This window comes from Biomphalaria glabrata, chromosome 7 (assembly GCF_947242115.1).
Source record: "Biomphalaria glabrata chromosome 7, xgBioGlab47.1, whole genome shotgun sequence".
Classification (NCBI taxonomy): Eukaryota; Metazoa; Mollusca; class Gastropoda; family Planorbidae; genus Biomphalaria; species Biomphalaria glabrata.
In genome coordinates this window covers 867,457-892,975 of record NC_074717.1, presented here as the reverse complement: position 1 = coordinate 892,975, position 25,519 = coordinate 867,457, and the positions used below count along the sequence as shown (strand labels likewise).

Genomic DNA, 25,519 nt, shown 5'->3' with positions numbered 1-25,519 from the left:
CAACGGCTACTTTTGGTTTTCTAAAAGCAAACCGTTTAAATTATAAAATTAATTATGCAAGCGATTTTTTCATAAAAATACACCAATTCTAAAACAATTACGTAAATGTAAGGGAGGCAATGTTACAATATGCTAACAAAGATGAACAATTTTTGTGTATTTTCAGTATCACTAAGTCAAATATATTTTTAAAATGTACAGGAAATGTTTACAACAAATATAAATAATAGTTAACGATGTTTTTTCTGGTCAACTAGCTGCTAAAATTAAAAGAAAACATTTCTGTTTGTTTATAAAGGCTAATAATGCATTTTGTATGTAAATATCACGCACATTTTTTTTAATGGACTTTTTATGCAGCGATTTTCGTGCAGTAGCGTAACGTCGCTACATGACCAGGTGCTAAACCAATTCCTTAAACTTTTTTAAAAAATCAGATTTTATTTATTTTTTCTTTAGTGCCGCCATCCGAATAAAAGAAGATTATTTTTGTGCGTTTTGTCTGTTGGTCGGTCTGTCCGTCACGATTAGATTAAAAGAACTCTAAAAGCTATTGAAAATCTGATTTACACTTTAATGTTCCTCCCGTAACAATTCAATAGTTTTAAGTATCTAAAAATTGATTGTTCCGGATTTTTTTTGTGCAAAACTAATCAACCCCAACAAATGTTTGTTTGCTCTTCTAATTTATATTACATTCAATTTCCATGCTTAAACGTTGCAAAAACACATTATCAATAATATGTTGTTCCGTTTTTTATGTAAATAGCATATTAATGCTAAATCAAAATCTCTATACTGACTTATATTTCATTAAGTGTAAAAATGTTTCGGATATTGTTTTATAAAACATGAATTATGCCTAATGGTTGTTTGAAATCGCATAATTTACTAATATTATACTTATATTATTTGACAATGCGTCACTATAATTTGGTTATCAATATCAAATTGTTCCGTATTTTCATCTTTAAACAAATTTTAAAAATATCGACAATAGGTTGTTCAGGGCTTTAAAAAAAAGTAATTTACTAGAATTGATTACTGAAAATTACTTTTTAGACATTTAATTTTTTTGCTAAAACATAACATAGAAGTTTTGTAATCGATAAAGAAAGTTCCGGATTTTGTTTCTTATAAATCGTCGCCAGAAATTTCCGAATTTATTTAAAAATCTACTAACGCCAAATAATTGTTTGAACTCCCTCTTCTAATTAATAAACAAATAATCTTCTCATTTACGAAATAATGTTTTTACGGATTTTTATGAAAAATATTTTAACTAACTACTCTCTTACAGTACATTTAACTTTCTACCTAAAACATTAAAAAATCTAATTATCGTTAATATTATGTTCCGATTTTTAAGGAAAACAGAATCCAAACACCAAAGTAAGGTATGAAAATCTCTCCACATGGCTGTAGTACATCTAATTTTTATACGAGACCATCCAAAAAATGTAATTAACGGTATTTCATTTATCTGAAATTCTCTTTTTCTTTTACTATTTATACAAACATCCAGAACAATCTATTATATAAACTTTTCAATTGTGTTCATACCTAAAAATTATTGCGATGTTTTGAAACGTAGAATAAAGGTTAATCAATTTTTAATAACTTTTAGTTGTTGTTATTTTTTTATATCAAGATGACGGACAGACCGACTGACAGACAAAACGCAAAAACAATGCGGCTTTGATCCTTTTTAAATAAATTCTATTAGAACTCAGTGCACCAATGTCTATGAACCCTCGTTAAATATCTCGTGTAAATAAAGACATTTTTTTTTATGGTACCGGTACTAGCCTATTGTGAGGTAATGGAATTTTTTTCTTTGACGTCATATGAATGGACTCTTTAAATGTAATGTTAAAAGAACGCACTCGGTGCACCAATGTCTATTAACCCTCGAAAAATTGCTTGTATTAATAAAAACATATTTTAGTCTAACTAAGCCGTGTGACGTAGTGTTTTTTTTTCCTTTGACGTCATATGGAATGAATTCTTTAAATGAAATGCTAAAAGAACGCACTCGGTGCACCAATGTCTATGAACACTCGATAAATGGCTCGTATCGATGAAGGCGATTTTTAGTCTAGCTAGGCCGTGTGACGTAGTGTTTTTTTTTCCTCTGACGTTATATGGAATTAATTCTTCAAATGAAAAAAGAACTCGGTATAGTAATGTTTATTAAGCCTCGTTATGTGACTCGCGTTTAAAAAAGGAATGATATCTTGATTTAGATCTAATCTAGATTTTTTAAACTAGATCTAGATTTTTATTACAGTATATCTATATCTGGATTTATATTCTAATTAAAATTATTTTAGAGTCTATATCTAGAATTTGTAGATCTAGTTTAGACTAAAATAGACTAGATTAAGATGTAGAATTTCAATTTCTAAACTTAAAGTGTAAAAAAAAAGTGTAGATTTTCATTTCCAAACGTTTTGATCAATATTGTAATGTTTTAATATACTAAAACTAATCTACTATTTTTTTTATTTAATTTAAATTTACGGCAAATGAATCTTTGAAACATTATTACTTTTGACCATCGGATGGCTGCCTGGTCGTGCGGTTTTCGCGCTAGACTGTCGTTCAGATTTATGGATGGTCCAGGGTTCAAACCCTGCCCGCTCCCATCCCCCGTCGTCCTGCAGGAGGTTTGGACTAGGAAGTAATTATCTTGAACTCTGAAGGAACATCCGAAACATGTAAAACATTTTACATCAAAATTAAATCACTTCTTGAATATTATTTGCGAATATGCAGATCCGACAGGGATCCGACTTCGACGGGGGCCGCCTCTCAGTTTGTGTAACACAAACTCTCTTTGTAATCTTTTTTTTTTTTTTGAGTTATTGACATATTTAAATTCTGCGTAAAAAGTTGTAATAGTAAACAGTTTACCATTTTGTATTTAAATGCTTTGAAACATTTATATTTAATAAATTAGACAGTAAATTCTCGACATCTAAAAAAAAACGGGGTTCTATGAGATTTTGTTTTAAGCTAGTTCATACGTCACTTCCATCAGTCACTTCCATCAACAATACTGAAAGAGAAACTAGATTTGACCAATCGTATCACTTCATTCTTACAGTAGCTGTTACGCTTAGTGACGGCCTAGTCCAGAGCTATGATACAGTTATATATATATGTATATACATGTATAGATAGATCTAAAAGCATTCGGATAATCAACTCGAGAAAAAGAGTTAACATTTTCATCTAAGCCTCTCCCTGTCCCAAGAAGTAAATGGATCGGGTGTCTGAGCGATTCGAACAAACTGGTCAGTGTAAGGCTAGTCGAGACTACGTGTAGTCGGTCATGACAAGACGACCAAGCGATAGTGTTTGTTGTGTGTTGAGTGGTCCGGCGAGAAAATACGGACTGCCGTGGTTAGTCAAGCATGTGAATCTACTTTTAATACGCATTTTTTCTTTGCTTACAAGATCCTAGATCTAACTGCATAGACAAAGATATATTTCTTTTACGAGAATGTAAACTTTGCTGTATGGCCTGCTGTTATACAATAAGTCAATAGATTAAAACACCTTTGTGACGTCACATAGAAACCCGGTGAAAGTCTGACTGTTTTGGATGCGCAGGAAAATTACGTCGGAAAAACATCAATTACTAAGTTATTATTGCAAAGAAAAAAAAAAGAATCATATATTCATTATCTGTAAATCAAAACACATATTATATCAAAAATTGTCAAAACCATCGGAGTTTCCCTTTAAAATGTATTGTAGTTGGCAACACTGGAGTTCAATGGATAGAACGTGACGCAAGGGGGAGGGGCGGTGCAGACAATCTCATCCATCAGCAAAAAAAAAAATCTAATACTAAGTATAAATATATCAATTAGCTTGGATCGTCAAGTAATTAAATTTGTAATAGATTTAGAGTAATTTAGACTAACAATAATAAATCTGTGCGCTTAGAAATGTGTACCAATGTTTTTGTTTAGCGCAATGTTAAGCTATTAGCTTTGATACTATCACTTATCTGGATCAGCTGGGAAACGAAGAGTGGGGGGGGGGGGAAGGGGGGGTATCCCTGTTAATGTTACCGTGATCGCTTTTTAAATGCATTTTTAACAAAGTTGTACGACTTGATTTCAAATTTAGGGCTCAAGCCTCCTCGGTGGGACTAATTCAACTTATACCACTACATTTGTCAAGTACAATCTCTATCCCTTGTTCGATAACAAACAACATACTTAAATAAAAATAGTTAATTAATTAATTTGGCTATTAGCTGCCTACGAAAGGGGAAAAGAAGCTATTAGTTTTGTTTGAAATGTCTGTCCGTCCGTCCGTCCCATTTAGATCTCGTAAACTAGAAACGATATTGAAAATCCGACATCATGATATTTTAGACCTTTCAAGGTTCTGATGCGCGGCAACTTTTTTCTTTTCTGAAAACGAAAAATTTAATTTTTAAAATCAACTATGCAAGCAGTTTTTTTTTTAATAAAAAATACGCCTTTTTTTTTTTTACAACTATTCAATATCAATAGTAACAAACACAGGGGGCTATTTAGTAAGGGAGATATTTTTTTTTTTTACCTTTACCTATCCCTTAGTCTTTTGGACAGTAGGGGCACCAAGCAAGACTCGTCGACCGTCTTTCTCCATTACTCCCTGACTTTTGCCTTGGGATTACTATTTACCATATTTTTTAACACATTTATGCAAACGGTTTTAATTTTTTTTTTTTTTTTGTTAAATTGAATATCCAAGTTATGTAAGTTGTCATACTAACTACTACATTTACAAAAAAAGGTTACAATTTTTTTTTCAAAGAGAAGAAATCTAACATGCATATAAGTGGAACATAATTTAAAACAACTATTAATATGTAAATTTTCATATTATTAAGTGAACTGCAGGGCTCTCTTATAAAACAGACAGAGTGAGTTGATATAAGCTTTATACAAATGGTCAATTTAAAAAAACAAAAAAAAATTTAGTGAGTTAATGAAACTTTTCCTATCCTGAACTAGCAGACGCAAACACAGGCTCTCTCTCAGCCGAGTGTGTTCAGACATTGCCCTACACTGGTGTAAACAAACACACCCAAATGCAGGTGCAATGCTTTGTACGCTCCAATGGACTGGATCACGTGACCAGGCAGTGACACATTGACACGGCTACGCGACGTCTGCGTCTGTGTGAGCGCTATATAACGGGACGGTGTGACGCAGGGGGAGAGATAAAGAGGCTAGAAAGCACAAGAGAGAAGGAGAGAGGGTGGGGGGGGGGTGAGTTCAAAGGTCTCCTAGACGAGTGCTTTGTCACGGCTGACTGGTTGCGAGAGAGGGGCGGAAGAGGGGGGCCACTGTGTCGCCCCTCTGGAACCACCTGTCCCTGCATGCTGTGTCAAGCTAGTATGATGTCACAGTACACGGACCCACACGCAGGGCCAACATGTAACAACAGAAGACTAAAACAAATCAGGGACTCTGGCTGCTGGCTCGTCATTTAAGAGAAATCACGAAATGAACACAAACAAAGGCATCTCTCTTAGGGTCCATATTGACAATTCAACACTACATTTTAAGCAAGCGTCAGTACAAGAAATTTTTGAGTTCTACAAAAGACAACCCTTATAAGCAGGGACACGAAACCGCGTAACATTGTTTCAGTTTTAGGCGTTTTTCCCCCTATCGTATCTTAAAGTAAATATATCCGATTACAATACAAAATGGTACCGTTAGAATGGTTATTTTGAGTCATTTAATTATACATTTAAGAGGGCGCGGTGGCTGAGTGGTTAAGCGCTCGGCTTTCAAACCTGGGGTCCTGGGTTCGAATCTAGGCGAAGACTGGGATTTTGAATTTCGGGATTTTTAGGGCGCCCCTGAGTCCACCCAACTCTAATGGGTACCTGACTCTAGTTGGGGAAAGTAAAGGCTGTTGGTCGTTGTGCTGGTCACATAGCATCCTGCTTGTTAACCGTTGGCCATAGAAACAGATGACCTTACTCTGCCCCACAGATCGCAAGATCTGAGAGGAAAACTTTACTATTTGCTTTACTACTACATATAGGCACGACATGGCCTAAATTGTGCCGATGTGCCTAAAATCAAAATCAAATCAAATCAACTACTACATATAACGTTTGTTATGTTGGTTCAGAAATAAGAGTAATTATCATTAACGCCTATTAATAGTGTATGGAGTAATCGTGATTGCGGCTGTGATCGTTTAATACCTTGTTTGTTTATTCGTAGAATGGGTATCTCAACCCATGAATATTTTTTTAAACATGTGTATTTTATAGAAAAATGAGCGAGCTTTACAATGGTATCAATAACTAATAGATTAACATTGTTTTAATATAAATGCATTTTTAAAAAAATGAAAAAAAAAATTGAATTGCTTTACGATAAAGACACGTAATGTTTATTTAATGTCACCATTGAAAAGATTGTCCATTTTTTTTAAAGCGTGTTTACATTTTATTTAAAAAAAAACCCTGACACGATTCCCTTTTTAAACCGAACAAGACGCATACAATAGATTTCGCCAGCGTGCGTAGTCTGCTGGAATGAACCAAAATGCTCCTTAGAAACACACGACATAACAAACGAATATTCACATTTGACTAGAGTAACACCTTTAGTAAAATCACTAAATTTAGAAAGCCTTCAGGACAGAAGACTCAAAAGTAAAGTAGCAATTATACATAAAGCACTGAACCATAATCTTCAAATACAAAAACAAAATTTAATAAAATACTCAGAAAGACACAAAGATATAGTTACATTCCTAGTCCCATATGATAGGACAAATTTGTACAAGTACTCCTTCTTCCCTAGTGCTATTAGAGCATGGAATGGGTTGCCTGAGCTAGCAAGGAAAACCAGTGACTTGGAAGAATTTAAGTCATTGGTTAATATGCATGACTAAATGCATGACGCGTAGGACGTAATCATCTTCTTTTTTGAAGTAACGTCTGTATTATATAAGATAAGATAAGATAAGAAAGACTTGACATAGAAACATCCTTTTTTATTAAAGTAACTACGTACAAGTTGTCAGACTAATGTCGGACATAGCTCAATAAGATGTTCAACATTAGATGCTTTTTTCATGTTCTTTTATTCTAAATTTAAAAAAAAATTAATATCGCTAGGTTAATGATATGTTAATGTGTAACAAATCTGTAAGTATTTTTTGATGTTAAGGGGTCATGTCTTCGAAAGTAAACCCAATTTAAAAAAATAATAAAATTATGTAAAAGTGATTGATACAAAGTAAAGAGGAGGGTTTACAGTGTAAGTGTAATAAATGTATAGAAAGTCATCACATTCAGTCAAATTAATTAAAATATAAGAATAAATTATATTTAATATATAATTCATATAGTTTATATATACTTAAATATAGATGAGAGTCTGAACACAGACCTGTGACGTGGCGACCTATGGTTAGGGTCTGACGATTAGACTAGTTTCATGGCAACGAGCTTTTGGTCAACAGGTTGCGAGGTCGCAGGTCAGTGTATACGTAAGTACTGACGAGATATACAAGTTTCTCAAATCGCAACATAAACCATTCAACAGTCCTTGTAAGCCAGATAGTCCGATGTGTTTATCATTATTGGTATTGGTACTGCTTGTCCTGAATATGGCAAAATATGTAGGTCACAGCTGGGGCTGCGAAGCCACGGGAAATACTGCACTCCTCACCAATCTTCGGACCCGAAGACAAGCCTTATTATTATCGGTACTGTAATGTACCAGTTGCATCATTATTACTTTTCTTTAGTTTTCATTTTGACTATTTTTGATTATGCTATTTGTATATGGTATTGTTAATTTTTGTAATGCCTGCTTTTATATCACTTGTGCTTGGTGGCAGACCAAAGAGGCCTACAGATGATAACGTGTTAAAACAGTTAATTGTTGAGGCCTGCTGTAACGACTGGTCTTGGTCTGCGTCGCTGGGCTACATGAAAGAGAAATGGTTTGGGGGGGGGGGGGGGCTTGAGTTTTGGGTCCACTGTATAAGCCAGTGATGAACAACCTAATTCGGCCCGCGGGCCACATGAACGAAAAGTTATAAAATGAAATGAAATTGTTCTGAAACTATTTTCGGTAGAAACCTATGGATTTTGATACTTCATTAATTGGTTATTTGACAATTATATATTTTTTTACGTGTTACACACAATCTTTATCGCTTTACTTAAATGTGAGCAACACCGGCTCATGTTGTGGTCTCTTTTTTGATAAATATTTCCATGGATCCTCCAATATCTAAGCATAGTTTAACCAATTTTTTATTCGCGGCTCAAACCAAGAATGCCAACATATTAATTTTATAATGCCGTTTTTTCATGTTGTTGTTTTATCAAACAGCCAGACACTTTCTTTCTAAAATAAATATGTTGGCTTATGATCATGTTCATAAACACACACATGTTAAAGATCATGATACCAATCCATCAGAGAAAAGGTGGGGGCCCAAACGTTTGGAAGGTAGATTTCTACACTTAGTGCCGACGTGGCGGCGGGCCGGATGGAACCACGTCGCGGGCCGGATATGGCCCGCGGGCCGTAGTCTGGGCATCACTGGTATAAGCTACAAGGAAATTTATAATAGAAATTTAGCTCGGGGCTGAGTTGTGTTTGCCGAGACACGGAAACCTCCCAGATACCCTCAACCCTGCGTGCACACACACACACACAGATACACTACACGTATCGAGCCAGGGCGCACAGAACATATTGCAACTATGTCAATAAACTGCCCCCATTACTGCTCAGAACAATAATAAAAACATAGAAACCGATTGTATCCTCCCATGTCCGTTGTCCGCCCCCAGCGTTGGTAACACGCTACTGTCAGTGACGGAAGAACTCGATATGAGAATAAAGTGGGGAGGGGAGGAGGAGCTGGGAATCCTAGGCCGGAGAGCAATTAATTTTCCGGCCTGAAATTAGTTTTCATCGCGACGTTTTGAATGATGGAATAATACAGAGTGATCAAGAGAACGACACATGGAAGTAAGAGTAAAAAAGGGGGAAGGGGGGTTGTGTTGGGGCAGTGGCGTAGCGTGTGTTTTATTTTCGCTCTGGGCTGTATTTAACCCCCCCCCTCCCAATGTAAGCTGCCCCAAATCTTAACTGTCTCGTTTTTACACACTTCTCTCTCTCGTCGTACTTCAGTCACCGTGACATAAAGTTACGCCGTAATGACTCGTGTGTCTTTTGACTAATGCAAAAAAAAAAAAAAAAAAAAACAACAAGCGAACAAAAAAAAAAAAAAACTGTCAGATAAATGTTAAATAAACAGGGGCCGTAACTCCAACAAAGTCGGAGTCGCCCTTCTTTGCAGAGCGGCTGCAATTGCGTTCCTCCTAGGTCCAAATATTGCAACAAAGTACATCTGTGATGTAACATGCCGCAGAGACATCCTCTAGGATTTGATCTCAAACCACTCGTTCTACACGCCCAAACATCCAAACACATCGTTTACTGATCTTACAAGACACTGTCACATCCGGACCTGCTAGTTTTTTTGGGAGCCTGCAATTAGTAGACATCGGTGCACTATATTTCATATTACATATTTAAAGATACTGATGTGACCTAGTGCTGCACACAGCCATCCAAGATAGTGCAGAAGGTGTGCTCTAGGCTAGTGCACAGCTCTGGACTTGACTTGGTACGGACGTTAACGTGGAAGAAACGACGAAGTGCCGACCAAGTCTAGGCTAGCTCAGGCAACCCATTCCATGCTCTAATAGCACTAGGGAAGAAGGAGCATTTGTACACATTTGTACATTTTGTACACTCATATTAAGGACTGTAGCTCGCTATAAATAACAACGAGGATTTTCATAGCCAGACATAACAAAAAAAAAAACAACTAACAACAGCTGTGGTCTAACGAGAGATGTGTACTTCTAATTTCTCTTAATGCGAGACAATGATTTGGTGTCATTCAAATATTCACTTGTACTTTCTGTACATGTTAGCACACTCGTTGTCTCAGTTGAACCGAATATCTGTACATGTTAGCACACTCGTTGTCTCATTTAAAATTAAATTATAGCTTTTATATAGCGCTACTTTCATGTTTATAGCATGCTCAGAGCGCTTTGGTCCAATCTTATTTGTGGACCAGTTTGGGTGGGGGGGGGGGGAATCGGGAAGAAGGATTTTCCGTGCTGCCTTTATGCGTTTAGTAAACACAACTCTACTCGAGTCGAGGGGGGGGGTCGAACTTTGAGCCCCCTTCATAGGTAGCCAAGCCAAGCTAAGTTCAAGCGTATTTAGCCTCTCGTCCACGCGTCCCACACGCGTTGAACCGAATATCTGTACAAGTTAGCACACTCTTTGTCTCAGTTGAATCGAATATCTGTACAAGTTAGCACACTCTGTACTGAATATCTGTACGCTAGCTTAGCCTTTATCATCTTCCGTATAACACCGCGATGACCAACTGGTGACATCACTCTTTACCATCTCTGCAAACACCATAACGCGGGTACGGGCCTAGCCTCCACGCCGGGGCTGCAAAGTCCACACTCCACACAGCGCCCCTTCCCTCCCTCGCTCTCTCCAACACACACACACACGACAGATGTTCCAGCCTGTATCGACCCGTCCAGTAGCCCCAACGACATAAAATGGTCATCAAAATCAGAATAGCGCCAGGGTACAAAATGGACCGGACGGGCCAGAAATGAAAGAGGTCCATCATAAAACGGGGAACGACGGCGACATAGATCTCTTGTGTCACTCTGAACTGGATTAGTTCAAGTCGGAATGTTTAGACAAGCTCCGCACTGTCCCCCCACTCCTCTCGTAACGCTTCAGCCTACATTAGAAATACGATCAAATTTACTGTCTAAATAAACATGAAACTTACAACGAACTAGATTCACTATCTAGAAATACACAAGGGGAGGGGGGGGGGGCGCTAGGGTGCTTAAAAAATTTAGTTACTGTTATTTGGGATTGGATATTTTGTTATTAAGTCATTTTTTTTAAAATTACTTTTGTATAGCGCACCCTATCATGCCGTGGGATGCCCAGAGCGCCGTGGTCCAATTTCTTTTTTGTGGATATCTTAAAGATATCTAGATCTAGACTATTTTCATATTGAAACGACAAATGGAATCATAAGAGACCATAAATGTAAACAACACTATCACGTGACACAAAAGAACGATGGAATAGCCCCCATCAAAGGTTCGCTCCATAAGCCAGCGACGTTCAGACCAGCCTTGATATTTACGTCAAGAAAAATATATTAGAACAGTATCATCATAATTAAATGATTAGTAAACCGGCATTTCGTTGCCCGCCTATTAAGTCTAATTGCTTTTATTATAACGAGCTAGATACACTGATCTGACAAGCTGCCGTGTTGCTATATCGGAATCTGGATACAGTGTCCCCCTGGCTGGTGTCGACAGAGACGTGGGCCCAAAAACGTCATCTTGTCACGATTCAACTTTTGAGTTCTCGTCATTACGGACGTAACTTGATGACGTCTGATTCTATGACGTCTCCATTTTCACCATTTAGCCATTTACTTGATAGTATCATTTTCAGGAGAAAAGGGGGCGGGGGTCTAATTATTGTCGAGCGCCGTCAAAAAAGGTAGAAAAAAAGGGGGGGGGCGCTCTGTTTAATATGTATAATGCAACTTTTGGGGAACAACAAACGCAATTCAATAGCGCCCCCAGGATGTATTTTTTATGTAATTAAATCACCTAATTAGTGCAAATTAAGAGACAAGTGTCAAAAATACGTCTACTAGCAGACCCATGCAGCCAGCGAAGTGACCTGAAGTTTTACAGATAACATGACCTCACTCATGTCATTAATTAATTGATGGAGCCGAACCACTAATACGTAAACATCCGTATATATCAAAGTTGAAGGACTCTTTTTTTTTACAGCACAATTTAACTGAAAACGGTCAGAAGCTATAGCTCCATATAAAAGGTACTTCCTTGTGAGGAGTGAGGCACGACCTTAACGCTGTCATTGCAAATATTCGTGTGAGTTTTTACTGTAACTATGAGGAAAGGGGGGCGGGTGTTTTTGGTTGTGTAGGCGAAGAGTCTGATGAAACCACAAACTGGTCTGCAGTCACTTGATTAAAAACAAGAAACCGGAAGATGAGGAGGCGACTAGCAAAGACGTGAGACGGGAAAAGACTTGCATTTTTAGTGAGCTGTACCTTGTTTAAATTATCATTTTAAATGCATTTCTCCATACACCTATTACAAGTTGAATCTAAAAGATATTTAAAAATAAAAGTTTCACACTGTTTTTCCGTCATCAATGTTTGTGTATCCCAACGACCAACCGCCTTTACTTTTCCCCAACTAATGTCAGGTACCCATCAGAGCTGGGTGGACACTGGGGCGCCCTAAAGATCCCGAAATGAAAAAAAAAAAATCCAGTCTTCACCAGGATTCGAACACGGGACCCTCCGGTACGGAAGCCAGGCGCTTTACCACTTAACCTCCAGAAATAAATATACAAGAGCAGAGAGTTACTAGGACCATAGATGATATGTATTGCGGCACATTTCTTTTGTGTGTGTGTGTGTTAGTCGTGCATTTTCTCTCTGGTCGGAAAGAGTTAACAACCCCCCCCCCCGAGGAGCCGCTGTGCACTGACGATTGTCCATTTCGACCATTATGAAAGATAGAACGACATCTTCTCATCTCGAGTGTCTCCAAAACACATCAACGAGGCGGGGAGGGGCTTGGACGTCAATCTCTGTGTGTGTGTGTGCGCGTGTGCGGGCGTGTGTGTGTATGTATGTATGTGTGTGTGTAGATGGCAGATGTGCCTGTGAGTGTGTGTGTCTGTGAACGTGTGTGATGTGTGTCCTGTGAGTGTGTGTGTCTGTGAACGTGTGTAGATGTGTCCTGTGAGTGTGTGTGTCTGTGAACGTGTGTGATGTGTGTCCTGTGAGTGTGTGTGTCCTGTGAACGTTTGTAGATGTGTCCTGTGAGTGTGTGTCCTGTGAACGTTTGTAGATGTGTCCTGTGAGTGTGTGTGTCCTGTGAACGTTTGTAGATGTGTCCTGTAAGTGTGTGTGTCTGTGAACGTGTGTGATGTGTGTCCTGTGAGTGTGTGTGTCTGTGAACGTGTGTAGATGTGTCCTGTGAGTGTGTGTGTGTCTGTGAACGTGTGTGATGTGTGTCCTGTGAGTGTGTGTGTCTGTGAACGTGTGTAGATGTGTCCTGTGAGTGTGTGTGTCTGTGAACGTGTGTGATGTGTGTCCTGTGAGTGTGTGTGTCTGTGAACGTGTGTAGATGTGTCCTGTGAGTGTGTGTCTGTGAACGTGTGTGATGTGTGTCCTGTGAGTGTGTGTGTCTGTGAACGTGTGTAGATGTGTCCTGTGAGTGTGTGTGTCTGTGAACGTGTGTGATGTGTGTCCTGTGAGTGTGTGTGTGTCTGTGAACGTGTGTAGATGTGTCCTGTGAGTGTGTGTGTCTGTGAACGTGTGTGATGTGTGTCCTGTGAGTGTGTGTGTCTGTGAACGTGTGTAGATGTGTCCTGTGAGTGTGTGTGTCCTGTGAACGTTTGTAGATGTGTCCTGTGAGTGTGTGTGTCCTGTGAACGTTTGTAGATGTGTCCTGTGAGTGTGTGTGTCCTGTGAACGTTTGTAGATGTGTCCTGTAAGTGTGTGTGTCTGTGAACGTGTGTGATGTGTGTCCTGTGAGTGTGTCTAACAGGGGCGTGAACCACGATGAGCCATTCTCCCAGATTGAACGATACCCTAGAGTAGTGACGAACGCAGCAGAAAAAATGGGGGGGAGATAAATAAACAAATAAAGTAAAATAAAAAAAAAAGAATACAATAACACCATGGTAACAAGGATGTAAGACGATCTAAGCAATTCATTTGGATGGGGACATTATTGGGATATTATTCTAGACAAGGAATGATTCATCAATGCAAAAGTTGGGGGGGGGGGGTGTCGGTTAGAAGTGGTGTGTGTGCGTGTTGGGGGGGGGTTAATACACACTGGTAATAAAATTAGTATTGGAGAGAGAGAGACAGAGAGAGACAGATAGAGAGACATTGGAACGCTGTGAAGAGAGAGAGAGAGAAAGAGATTGGAACGCTGTGAAGAGAGAGAGGGGAAGACGGAGAAAGAGATGTAGAAAGAGGAGAAGAAGAGGAGGCAGGTGTAGAAGAGAAGAGCAATCACGGACAAGAGAAACAATATACTAGAGAATGGTGTTGGGGAGTGGGATGGGCTTGGCGTATGAAAGTATGAAGGAGAACGTGAAATGAAGGGCAGTAAACAAAATGACTGAGACAGACAGACAGACAGACAGAATGGGAGAGAGAAAGATAGATATAGATAAATCTATTACAGTGTATAGTAAGAATAAGAGTGAGAGAGAAAGATGGAGTGTAAGGAGACGAATGCTGGTTTTTACAATACCTCTATTCAAGTCACAACTTCATAGAGGGAGGAGCTTGGACGCTGATCTTTAACGATTTTTTTCCAGGAATTTAACAGCTGATGTATACAGCACCGTCGACGCTGAGGTCACGAAGTATATCGCTGCAAAAAAAAAAAAAAAAGAAAGAAATTCTAGCTCGTTGGCCACAAGGGGAAAACTGTAGTTTGACGTCATGATTTTTCAAATTAAAAAATGAAAGAAAATTCACATTTTGGCTAGAGATCTAGACATAGATCTAGATCCAACATTTGGTTTTGAAAGGACTACGCGTTCTTAAAATGACTATCGCTTTCGGTAATTTCCGAATGCAAGGCTTCTCTGACTCAACTAATGTCAAGGTAAATTTTGCGCGTCGTCTACTAAGTCTAGATCTAAATGCGCATCAATGGAATATTTTAAAGGGTATTAGTTTAAGAGGTCAGATACCTACACCGGCCGCCACCATGTTGTTTTTAAACACATTGATACTCCCTTATCTATACTGAACTTTTAATATTTTTTTAAGAGAGTTTTTTTTTTTGGTCTTATAAAGTGTACTAGATCTATACATTCGCTAAACCAGGATTCTTTCTCGGGGAGAAAGGGCAGGTAAAAGGAAATATTCCTTTTTATGGTTTTTTAATCAAGCATTAATTAATTTTTAAGAGAAAAACAATCGCTCTATAAGTTGCGTAAAGGAGGCAGGGCCTATTGTCTTTTTTTTTTTTTTAAGTATTTAAAATGTTTTTCTTGTTTGGTAGACAGCAAATGAAAATTCGTTGAAGGGTGAATGGACTGGGTCGAACACTTCTAAATGTGTCGAAATGTGAACGGGTTATGTGATGTTATGAACTGTTGCTCAAACCCGTTGAAACGCAGGCCGAGACTTTCTGTGATGTTGACGCATGTAAGCGCTACGGTCTCTAGGTTTAAACCTAAACTACAACTTATGGCTTATCTTATTTAAAAAACAACAACAACAAGATCTAGATATATTTGGGTTGTTTGTTGAACTCGTTCGAATGGGTCAAGATGACCCGCTCTACAAAACCGGACAAGTTGGTCCGATGTTCTACTTTGCCGGCACTGGAAAATCATCTTTTCGAAACAAACTCAACGCTCACAAGAAAAATAAAACGCAGTAGAACTAGATATAAATGTTCCCGATTCGCTGATATCGAATAGCCCACAATCCGCCCCCCCCCCACACACATATGTATATACACACACACGCTGATTCATTCTGCAAAAGGAGAGCCCGTGCTATTACACCAATTATCACTGTCGCCATGACACAAAAATCCTAAAGTTGATTTAATGGTCCAATCAGACGCTTGGACCGATTACCGACCTTACTTCCGGAAGCTGTCAGCGCCAACGGTTCTGGAAGCTTTAAAGCAGCGGTTCTCAACCTTTTAAGCTTCGTGACCCCTTTTTACAATCCCCCACACAGCCGCGACCCCCTCCCCCCCCCCCCCCGCACACACAGCAATAGAAGAGTAGACAAAATATAATCCATATTTTCGATGGTCTTAGGCGACCCCTGGCAAATCGTCAATCGACCCCCCAAGGGGGTCGCGAACCACAGGTTGAGAACCCCTGCTTTAAAGAAACCTGAGCTTTTCATAGAAACTTTACACAACCTAAGTTTAGATCAAATCATTAAAAAGCCAACTAGATTAAACAACACATTAGATCTCTTCTTAACCAACAGACCTGGATTAGTAGTTGATTATGATATTATCCCTGGTCTATCAGACCATGAGATCATAAAAATACACAGTCAGATAAAAGCAGTAGCCAATACAAAACCCAAAAGAAAAATATTACTCTGGAATAAATGTAACCTAACACAACTACACCAAGCTGCATTAAACTTTCAACAAACATTCTTATTAGAAAAAGACATTAACCAACCAGTCGATGACCTCTGGAATTTCATTAAAAACCATCTTAAAAGCATTATAGAAAATCATATACCAACTAAATACACATCAAACAAAATAAATAAATGCTGGTTTAATAATAGACTAAAGAAGCTTTGTAAACAGAAGGAAAACCTATATAGAAAATTTAAAGAAACTAATGCAGAAAGAGTTTACAAAAAGTATATAAAAATTAAACACTTAACCCAAAAAGTAAGCAGACAGCTGCAGAGTGAATACATAAACAATGTAATATCTAAAGATAACAACAAAAACCTATGGTCATACATTAAATCTAAGAAAATGGAAACAACAGGCGTAGCGCCATTAAAAGATGAACATAACATAATACATAATGATAATGAAACTAAAGCAAACATTCTAAACAAATACTTTGCATCAGCATTCTCAGCCCCAGGAGACAAAGACATATTACTGAATTTGAACCAAGTAGACAACATAGAAGATATAGTAGTACAAGAAAATGGAATTCAAAAATTATTAGCCAACACTAAACCAAATAAAGCTTCTGGACCTGATGGTATTCCAGCTAGATTACTCAAAGAACTAAGTAATGAGCTAGCCCCAGTGTTCAAAATACTCTTTCAGGCTTCACTTAACCAGGGCAGAGTACCAAAGGACTGGAAAGAAGCTAATGTCACCCCCCTATTTAAAAAAGGAGAAAAATCTGACCCAGGAAACTACAGACCAGTATCACTTACCAGCATCACATGTAAAATCCTAGAACACATAATATGTAGCAACATCATAAACCACTTAGACAAACATAATGTCTTCACACCATACCAACATGGCTTTAGGAAATATAGATCATGTGAAACACAACTAATAGGACTAATTGATGATTTTTCAAAAGGTTTAGATAATAGTGAACAAATAGATGCTATCTTACTAGATTTTTCTAAGGCTTTTGACAAAGTTCACCACCATAGTTTGCTTAAAAAATTAAAATATTTCGGCATTAATGGTCCACTGCATCAGTGGATTAAAGACTTTCTGATAGGGAGAGAACAAACTGTAATAATAAATGGTTCTAAATCAACACCGATAACAGTAAACTCAGGTGTACCTCAAGGAACAGTCTTGGGTCCACTACTATTTTTAATTTACATAAATGATTTACCAAATTGCATTACTTCAGGAACAAAAGTCAGATTATTTGCAGACGATTGCATAATATATAGAACAATAAAAACAACACAAGACACAGATATTTTACAAAGAGAATTAGATGAATTACAGAAATGGGAATCAAATTGGAGCATGTCTTTCCACCCAGAAAAATGTCAGTTGTTAAGAGTAACAAAAAAACTAAAACAAATTAATTCCACTTATCTTATTCATGGCAAACCAGTAACACAGACTAAAAACGCAAAATACTTAGGTGTTATAATAAATGAAAAACTGTCATGGAATCCACATATTGATGAAACTACAAAAAATCAAACAAAGCATTAGGATTTATTAAAAGAAATTTCTATAAATCAAATAAGAACATAAAACTAAAATGTTATTTAACCTTGGTTAGGCCAATAATAGAATATGCATCCTCTGTTTGGGACCCCTCAACTCAAGAAAACATTAAGAAACTAGAACAGACACAAAATAGAGCAGTGCGATTCATAACAAACGAATATTCACATTTGACTAGAGTAACACCTTTAGTAAAATCACTAAATTTAGAAAGCCTTCAGGACAGAAGGCTCAAAAGTAAAGTAGCAATAATACATAAAACACTGAACCATAATCTTCAAATACAAAAACAAAATTTAATAAAATACTCTGAAAGACACAAAGATAAAGGCACATTCCTCGTCCCATATGCTAGGACAAATTTGTACAAATACTCCTTCTTCCCTAGTGCTATTAGAGCATGGAATGTGTTGCCTGAGCTAGCCAGGAAAACCAGTGACTTGGCAGAATTTAAGTCATTGGTTAATATGCATGACTAAATGCATGACGCGTAGGACGTAATCATCTTCTTTTTTGAAGTAACGTCTGTATTATATAAGATAAGAAGAACCTACTCGACATTGTGGGAAAAAACCCCTCCCCTTATTACCACGGTGGGCAAATACCATCAGTTTGAGAAACATTGCCTTACATTGACCAGCACTGTAAATACAAAATATGACCGTGTGGACATTTCGCTAAGGTTTAAGATCGAAAGGAAACACCCAGTCTCGGTTTACAGATCGAAAGGAAACTTCCAGTTTCTAGACTTTAAATATAATGATTTTAATTAAATTAACAACATTCTAAATCCACAATTCATTTCGCTTTCAATGAGTGTTATTATCATAAACCGTGTAATAAATACTTCACAGTACAACGACTTTCTTTTTACTGATTTCACATTACTTGGTGTAAACGCCATTTCCCCCCCCCCCCCGTCACTGCCCTATATAGCTCCCAACTTTGAAGATGCGGGACGACCAATAAAAAACGACGTCCCCAGTGAGGTCACTTCTCCAATGTCAAGGCCCTGTCATAATTAATGTTTTATTGCTGCCAATTGATTTTTTTAAAAATGGGAACGGGGTGAGAGGGCGGTCGTAAGAAACACAAAATGAAACGGGGAACAAGAAAAAGCAACAGAGAAAAAAAGGTTCTTAAAAGACGAACATGATTTGACATCAATGTTGCTGAGAGCTTTCAAAAAGGCTACATTTCTGGTAATCTAAAAGGCGGAATCAGGAGGTCTTATGTGAGAAAGACAATCAGAGGCGTGGATCAGCAATATTTTTGTCGGTGGGTATATGTGCTGGATGAGACGCAGCGATGTTTTGATTCCTGTGATATTTTTTTTTTCTTTCTGTAATTCAAGTATTGACGGTGTAGCTGTGTGTGTTTGTGTGTGAAATGTGTGAGAGTGTGACTAGTTAGTACACAATTCGACATAAAAAGATGGGGGGGGGAGGGAAGAAGTGTTTGTGTGTGGGGGAGGAGGTTCAGATGATGCAGAAATAATGATAACTGTCAGCAGACGACATCTGATCCTCCATTTGCTTGAAATAGTTTGAAGATATCACGTCCGTATGAGCCTTGCTCTACCCGAATAGTGTGACTGTTTTAGTCTAGAATTCTTGGTCATTCAGTTCCAAAAACATCGTTGACTTTTGAATGGCTGGATGCACAAATATAGGCTAGTGAACATTCCCAACTGTGACGTATGAGTTGGGGGTGAGGAGGGTGAATACAATTGTGTATTTCTAAAAACTACGTTTAGTTTCCCCCAACATCCGAGCGTAGCCGGAGATATATTTATATATATATATTTTACATTGGTGAAGAAACAGAAACCTACGTTGGAGAATTCGAGAATAAGTTGAAATGAACGTATTATTATCTGCAAATAAAATTACTAATAAGAATATAACAATATAATTCTATTTCAAAACCAATCGACCTTAGAAATAGCTTAATACACAACTTAAAACTTATTTTCTTCCCATGTATTTATACACTCTGTAAAATTACGTTCCCTAATGGTTAAAAAACAACAACGGAAGAATCTTTGCTTACTTTTGAGTTTTTCGAGCTATTTTTAGTACTTCCGAAATTGGTGAGTGTGTTCTAGCAATGTAAACAATGTGTTTGTCGTTTAAACAATCTGAACAACATTGAGACGATCACGTCCGTACAATGAACTGACAATCAAATCTTACAAGAGATCTATCAGAATAGGCAAATGTATTCGTATTGCCATATCAGAATAGGCAAATGTATTCGTATTGCCATATCAGAATAGGCAAATGTATTCGTATTGCCATATCAGAATAGGCAAATGTATTCGTATTGCCATATCAGAATAGGCAAATGTATTCGTATTGCCATGTCAGAATAGGCAAATGTATTCGTATTGCCATGTCAGAATAGGCAAATGTATTCGTATTGCCATATCAGAATAGGCAAATGTATTTGTATTGCCATATCAGAATAGGCAAATGTATTCGTATTGCCATGTCAGAATAGGCAAATGTATTCGTATTGCCATGTCAGAAAAGGCAAATGTAGTCGTATTGCCATGTCAGAAAAGGCAAATGTAGTCGTATTGCCATATCAGAATAGGCAAATGTATTCGTATTGCCATATCAGAATAGGCAAATGTATTCGTATTGCCATATCAGAATAGGCAAATGTATTCGTATTGCCATATCAGAATAGGCAAATGTATTCGTATTGCCATATCAGAATAGGCAAATGTATTCGTATTGCCATATCAGAATAGGCAAATGTATTCGTATTGCCATATCAGAATAGGCAAATGTATTCGTATTGCCATGTCAGAATAGGCAAATGTAGTCGTATTGCCATGTCAGAAAAGGCAAATGTAGTCGTATTGCCATGTCAGAAAAGGCAAATGTAGTCGTATTGCCATGTCAGAAAAGGCAAATGTAGTCGTATTGCCATGTCAGAAAAGGCAAATGTAGTCGTATTGCCATGTCAGAAAAGGCAAATGTAGTCGTATTGCCATGTCAGAAAAGGCAATAAAGAAGGTCAACGATTACGTCACACTGAAAACTCACAATGAATACGTCACACCTAAGAACTGCGATGATTACGTCACACCTAAGAACTGCGATGATTACGTCACAGCTAAGAACTACAATGATTACGTCACACTGAAAAACTCACAATGAATACGTCACACCTAAGACCTACGAAGATTACACCACGACTAAGAACTACGGTGATTATCCCATAGTGAAGGACTAATTGCTGACTAGCTCGATGGAATGACCTAACAAGTCCAAACTAAAACTGACTTACATGTTGAAGATAGAAGTAATGCTAAGATAACGATATCAAAGCCATGCTAAGATAAGGATGAAAGAACTACGAGCAAAAAGTTGTGTGTACAAATACCTATACTTTGCCTCTACTCTAAAACTAGTCACGTGATAACTACATCTCCACCCCCCCCCCCAAAAAAAAAAAACTTTGCGAGTTCTGCTATCGATACAGTCTCATCTAGTCGCACCAGTAAAGCCACACCTCAGTCGGGTAAATCAGCTCTCACGGACATGGATAGGACGTGGGTAAGGGAGTTAATCTGGCACAGTCTAGCCGACTGTTCCAAGCGCTAACTCCCCGACCTCCTCCTATTCAAAGGCAAGCAATACAAACGGATGACAAACAGAAAGGCAGACCAACGGACGCCCGCGGATGGGCGACTACCGCGTAAATGGAAAAAAAAAAAAAAGAATTGTATTAATGGAAAAATACGTGTTTGTTCAGGGGCGATAAACCAGGGGGGGGGGGGCGCCATGACACCGTCAGACGTGTTAAAAGTAAATACATGTCCGGTGGACGTTTTGTTGACTCGTTATTAAAATGGTAATCAACATCGCGAATATAAAACGTCCTAGCTGACGATACCCGATACCAGTGCAAGGGGGAGTATCGCGGGGCGGTAACACAAAAGCATATTCGATACCGTTATTGATTCCAGGTAGTAACGCCAAAGGGGGGACTACTTTCATAGGTGAAACCGTGTTAGCTAGCGCCCGCCGAGCTACTAAAAAAAAAAAGTTTCATGTGTCACATTAAAAAGTCATTGTCACACTGACAAGGAGAACTATCTTATAAAATACAGACGTTACCATTATCTTATAAAATACAGACGTTACAATTATCTTATAAAATACAGATGTCACTTCGAAAACCTGATTGCGCCCTACGCGTGTACCCACGGTGTAACCACTGGAGGCATCATTGACTCGTGGAGATGCAAACCATTCGCGATATGAAATCAACATTTCTATCACTATTAATAGCAAGTTGACGTCATCCGGGGCAGATTTTTTTCAGCTTCTTTGTTTTGTTTCAACACTAAAGATGTGTTATCTAGATCACATTTCTTTTTAACACTAAAGATGTGTTATCTAGATCACCTTTCTTTTCAACACTAAAGATGTGTATCTAGATCACCTTTCATTTTAACACTAAAGATGTGTATCTAGATCACCTTTCATTTCAACACTAAAGATGTGTATCTAGATCACCTTTCTTTTCAACACTAAAGATGTGTTATCTAGATCACCTTTCATTTTAACACTAAAGATGTGTTATCTAGATCACCTTTCTTTTCAACACTAAAGATGTGTATCTAGATCACCTTTCATTTTAACACTAAAGATGTGTATCTAGATCACCTTTCATTTCAACACTAAAGATGTGTATCTAGATCACCTTTCTTTTCAACACTAAAGATGTGTATCTAGATCACCTTTCTATTTAACACTAAAGATGTGTATCTAGATCACCTTTCTTTTCAACACTAAAGATGTGTTATCTAGATCACCTTTCATTTTAACACTAAAGATGTGTTATCTAGATCACCTTTCTTTTCAACACTAAAGATGTGTATCTAGATCACCTTTCATTTTAACACTAAAGATGTGTATCTAGATCACCTTTCATTTCAACACTAAAGATGTGTATCTAGATCACCTTTCTTTTCAACACTAAAGATGTGTATCTAGATCACCTTTCTATTTAACACTAAAGATGTGTATCTAGATCACCTTTCTTTTCAACACTAAAGATGTGTATCTAGATCACCTTCCCTTTTAACACTAAAGATGTGTATCTGGATCACTTTTCTTTTTAACACTAAAGATGTGTATCTAGATCACCTTCCCTTTTAACACTAAAGATGTGTATCTAGATCACTTTTCTTTTTAACACTAAAGATGTGTGTCTAGATCACTTTTCTTTTTAACACTAAAGATGTGTATCTAGATCACCTTTCGTTGGAACAAAATGTTTAGTACCTTCCGTTGCCTGGCTCTCGTACATAAAGGTAATATCGTTTCTTACTTATATTATTATTATATTATTATAAGCTACTATCATGCTATTATAGCATGCTCAGAGCGCTTTTGGTCCAATCTCATTTGTGTACCAGTTGGGGGGGGGGGGGTATCTAGGAGTTGGTTTTGCGTGCTGCCTTTAGGCGCTCAGTAAACCCAACTCTGCCCGAGTCGGGTGTCGAACCTCGAGCCCCCTTCTAGGTAGCCAAGCCAAGCCAAGTTTAAGCGCACTTGGCCTCTCGACCACGCTTCCCACTTATAGGTACATAATAGTACATATACACATGCCCTGCTGTATTCCTTTTCAATATTGTATCCACTATCAATGCTTCTGGATTTGTATCCCCCTTACACACACCAATTTTTATCATTTAATTCTCCCCCCCCCCACACACACACACAAGTTCTGCGTAAATCTAGTAAATCAAATAGTCAAACTGTGATTAAATACTTCCATTAGCGAACCCTCCCCCTCCCCCCCCCCCGCCCGCCTCTCTTATTCTTTGTTTAACATTCCTTTCCCGCGTGTACATTGTCTCCATCTGTCAAACACACACACGCATTTCATTTGACAAGCAATTACGATAAAATATTGATACCTGGGATGACGTCATGGACTACCAGCGCCCCCCCCCCTCTCCCTCTCTCTCTTTACAGAGTCCTCGCCCTTTCACACCCGCTACCATTAAAGTCAGTATTCGTTTCGGAGCCGGTTGGTACATTTTCAACATTGATATTTAGGACGCGGCCGTTAAGTCCGGAGAAAAAGGAACCCCAAAGGGAGGTAACCCAACCTGACAAGCCCGCAGTCACAGTTATAGTTTATGTATTCATTTTTTATTATTCTTTTTAGGTGACCAATCATTGGACCGCATTCAATAACTGCAAGTGCGCATGCGTAAATGCGATACACAAAATGAATGCTAATAAATATAAAGATTTATAAAGAAGATGACAAAAATGTGTGTGTGTGTGTGAGAGAGAGAGAGAGTGTGTGAGAGAGAGAGAGAGACAGAGAGAGAGAGAGAGAGAGAGAGAGAGAGAGAGAGAGAGAGATAGAGTATTATGAACTAAGATACTACAGCAGAGAAACCTAACACAAGGCTTCATTAAGCTAAACAACACATGAACTGACTAAAGTTATTCAGACAGCACCACACCACATCAGTGTTGTGAACACATTCTCATAAAGTAACAGCAACACTATCGCTTCCACTACGGGGTATTACGAAAGTTCAGACTGATAAACAGAAAAGAAAGAATAAAAGATAGATGCTTCCCTTAAGACTTCATCAAAATATACTTCAACCTAAACAAGTGCTTGCTAACAATGAACCCATCTCCAGAATCAGCATTAAAGCCATGGAATGGGATAATTAATGGCCGATACATATCAAGTGATTCATCCCTTAGGCCAGAGGTTCTCAAACACTCACAGTTCAGGGACCCCCTTACAAGCTATCCGAGGAGCCCCCCTCAGCCACTCCCTTCGCATTGCCAACAATCCCCCTGCTGATTTGTATCGATGACAATGTGAAACCCCACGCGTTTCTTTGAGTTCACTATGATTGGTTACAAGATGATGCTTCAGTTTAGCAGGCTTCAAACTCTTATGCAATAACGTATTGAGACGCATGATACACTGTGGCTGATCGCTGTTGCATTTGTGCGGTAGAAATCCGAAATTGCAAATATTCAGGAGCAATAGATTGGCTTGTAAAATAAGTAAATTTGATATTCATTCGCAAGATGAGATGTGTTTCGGAAACTGTCATTAATCAGTGTTGTTTTGCCAAGCTGCGTCGACAATAGTCATACAGTTGGTAGTAGACACATTGAATAGAAGTGCGCGGCTGAATATTAGTGAAATCAACCCATCAGATCGACTCAGGACCGGACACAACAGAATGCGACAACACATGTTCCGGAAGCTCAAAATTGGAACCAGTGAAATCTGCCCATGTGGAGTATCACCAGAAAATGCCGACCACGTCCTCCAACACTGCTCTCTCTACCAAGAGGCCCGTATAAGACATTGGCCCCAAATCACCCCAATAGAAAGAAAATTATATGGAGAGCTCCCTGATTTGGAAACCACTGCGCAGTTCATCTTATGTATTGGTCTAGTCATATGAACACTCCAACATAACAATGAGAACGATGAAGAAGAGGAAGAAACCCATCAGATTTAATTGGCCTTTTAGCGAAGAAGCTATTATAATAGTATACAATTTTCATCCTTCTGTTGACACCTACGGTCATCTCAATTATCCTGGGGGGGGGGGGTGTCCGCGGA

General features: G+C 38.2%; 1 protein-coding gene across 2 annotated transcripts in view; it reads right to left on the bottom strand.

The window, feature by feature from the left end:
- Positions 1-25,519, bottom strand: part of LOC106052030 (TOX high mobility group box family member 4-B-like) — a 75,950-nt gene that overhangs the window by 37,901 nt on the left and 12,530 nt on the right. The window contains exon 3 of one of the 2 annotated variants that reach the window (XM_056036029.1): positions 14,459-14,581. The exons of the other annotated variant lie outside the window; for it this stretch is intronic. The gene's annotated coding sequence lies outside the window, so the exon portion shown is untranslated. The remainder of the gene's footprint in view (positions 1-14,458; positions 14,582-25,519) is intronic. 2 annotated transcript variants of the gene reach the window in all.